The sequence below is a fragment of the Ambystoma mexicanum genome, chromosome 8 (genome assembly GCF_040938575.1).
Source record: "Ambystoma mexicanum isolate Mex_15411 chromosome 8, UKY_AmexF1_1, whole genome shotgun sequence".
Taxonomy (NCBI): domain Eukaryota; kingdom Metazoa; phylum Chordata; class Amphibia; order Caudata; family Ambystomatidae; genus Ambystoma; species Ambystoma mexicanum.
This window is the reverse complement of record NC_090929.1, coordinates 500,227,176-500,230,242: the sequence shown is the minus strand read 5'-3', so window position 1 is coordinate 500,230,242 and position 3,067 is coordinate 500,227,176.

The window sequence follows — 3,067 nt, the reverse complement described above, 5'->3', positions numbered from 1 at the left end:
CCAGGTCCTTAATCTTCAGGGTTGGCTGGTGTCTCTGGACCTACAGATGCTTACTTTAATGTGCCGATTCATCCTAAGCACCGAAAGTACCTGAGGTTTGCGGCTGGCGACTCTCACTTTCAGTTTCGGGTCCTGTAGTTCGGCTTGACCTCCGCCCCGAGGGTCTTCGCCAAGCTAATGGTGGTGGTGGCAGCGTACCTCCGGCGAGGGGGGATTCAAGTCTACCCCTACCTGGACGACTGGCTGATCCAACGCTTGCTCGGGAGAGCGCGCCCAGATCACCTCGGTCTCATCTGCCGCACCCTCCACAGGCTGGGTTTCTCCCTGAATTTCAAGAAGTCACATCTGACACTTTCCCAACAGCTCCAGTACATCGGGGCTGTGTTAGACACGTCCTTGGAGAAGTGCTCGCCTCCCAAGGTGAGGGCTCATCACATTGTACAGATGGTGGACAAGGTTCAACATGCCCACCAGTGGATCTCTTCGCCACCAGTGTCAACCGCAAGTGCAAGAGATTCTGCTCAAGGGTATTTCCTCCGAGAGGAGCCTTAGGAGATGCGTTTGTAGTGGATTGGTCATTCCAGCTGCTGTACGCATTTCCTCCAGTCCCCGTCATTCCTCAAGTGTTGCAGAGGTTATGGAGGTTTGGTTCCCACATGATCCTCATTGCTCCAGATTGGGCCAGGAGAGCGTGGTACCCAGACCTCCTAGAAATGTCCATCTTCCCTCGATGCCGTCTTCCCTACTGAGAGGACCTGCTCTCGCTCGTGCAAGGGGAGGGGTGTCGGGTTCTCCATCCAGAGGTCAAGACTCTCAACCTTCACGCTTGGTATCTGAAAGGTTGAGGTACAAGGATTGGGACCTCCCAGATGACGTGATGGAGGTGTTGCTTTCAGCCAGGCGGCCTGCAACAAAATCCCTGTACCGTTGTCGTAGGCCTAAGTTCTGCGACTGGTGCAGAGGACACAATGTTGATACTTTTCAGTGCTCCATTCCTATGGTTTTGTCTTTCTTGCTTTCTTTGGCCCACAGGGGCCTTCAAGTGGGTACCATTAAGGGTTACCAGGTGGCGCTGTCTATCTTTAAGCCCTCGTCTGAAGAATGTTCTTACTTTAAGATTACTTTGATTTCTAAATTCCTTAAAGGACTGACTAATGTGTTCCCGCCGTCCCCTTTCAAGGTGCTGGTTTGGGTTTTGACATTTCTCATGGGTGCTCCGTTTGAACCTTTGCACTCATGTCCTTTGAGGTTAATGTCCTTCAAGACTGTGTTCTTGGTTGCGGTTACTTCTGCTCGCAGAGTGAGTGAATTGCAGGCACTTTCATCTAAGCCACCCTTTACTGTGTTTCACAAGGACAGGGTTGTACTGCGGGTACGTCCTTGCTTTCTACCTAAGGTAGTGTCTGAATTTCATTTGAGTCAGAAGGTGGTTCTTCCATCTTTCTACCCTCCTCCTCATCCTGGTAAGGAAGAGGAGCGACTCCATCGGTTGGATCCTAGGAGAGATCTGAGCTTTTACATTTCTAGGATGTCCAGGGTCAGAGTGGACAATCAACTCTTTGTAGGATATGCTAGACACCGTTTTGGCCAGGCTGTTACCAAACAGACCTTGTCCAGGTGGATTATCCTCACCATTACAGAGTGTTACTGATTGGCTGGTAAGGACCCTCCTGAAGGGCTGCAAGCTCATTCCGCTAGGGGCGTGGCTTCTTCCACCGCTCTACAGCAGGGTGTTCCTATTAGGAATATTTGTGATGCCGCTACATGGGCTTCGCTCCAAACTTTTGTCAAACATGACTCCCTGGATACGATCCATGGTCAGGATATGGCCTTTGGGAAGGCGGAGATTTATTCCGCAATCTGATTGGGTATTCTAAATTCTTTTCCCTCCATTTACTGGTACTGCTTTGGGAGTCTGTCAAAGATGTGGAATACGTTGGAGGACCCAATGCCTTTAAAGAACAAGTTACCAAATGGTAACTTTCTTTCGACTGAATGTTCCTTCAACGTATTCCACATCGCCCTCCCAGCCTGCCCCTCTGTAGAATTTCCTATGCGATTGCATCTTACGTTTCCGCAAGGCTATGTGCAGTCAAGCAGGCATGAGACTTGTGCCACACGTTCTGAGGGAAAAAACTTAAACTGAGGCTACGGGCGCCATGCGTCCTATTTATAACATCCGGTGATGTCGCCCTCAATGGAGGCCTTCGAGGGACATCGACCCGACGTCATCGACGCAGGACGCCCTCTGCTGAAAAAGTTTCTGAAGTGCACAGCCATGGATATTGCATGTCAAAGATGTGGAATATGTTGGAGGAACATCCAGTCGAAAGAGCGTTACCAGTTGGTAAGTAACTTGTTCTTCTTGATCAAACGGCAATAGGTTTACAACGTAGAATTTTGGCTTTTCATGTCTACCTAAATAACAATGGCATGAGAATGAATGTTAAAAAATCTCAAATTCTACTTATGGCCAATGCTAGGTAGACGTCAAGGACATCCTTCTCATGGAGGGTTGAAAAGACATGGTTGGATGTAGTGGAAACCATCATATATATGGGTGTAAAAATCAATAGGAACGTAAATGAAAATGCCCAACTGGTCTGGCTGAAAATAAAACTACAAACCCTGACAAGTCAAGGAATTGCCATTCATAGACGCTGTGGGGCTTATTCTATGACGCCTATTCTCACCTCCTACCAGCAAAAGGTAATACAGGTCCTTACCTATGGTGCAGAGGCTCTACCCAATCTAAGCAAAAAAGTATGGCCTATGATGGATGGCCATTTTTTTGCGTAAGGTTCTATGACTTCTAATGTCTTTATCCACAGCAAAAAATTCGGCACAAATTACAGCTGCCTTCAATGGCCTCCATAGTACTATGGAAAGACATTTCTTTCTTTAGGAAATGTATTATGTTGAAGGCCCCACCCCCATTTGCTATCTTGAGACAAGATGATAAGTGAAATGAAAAATCATTAAACCTTTGGTCTGATGTAATGAATGAGAGACTGCATGACTGTGGTGTGGATATTGAGCTGTCGAGGGAAAACCGTCTTAAAGTAAA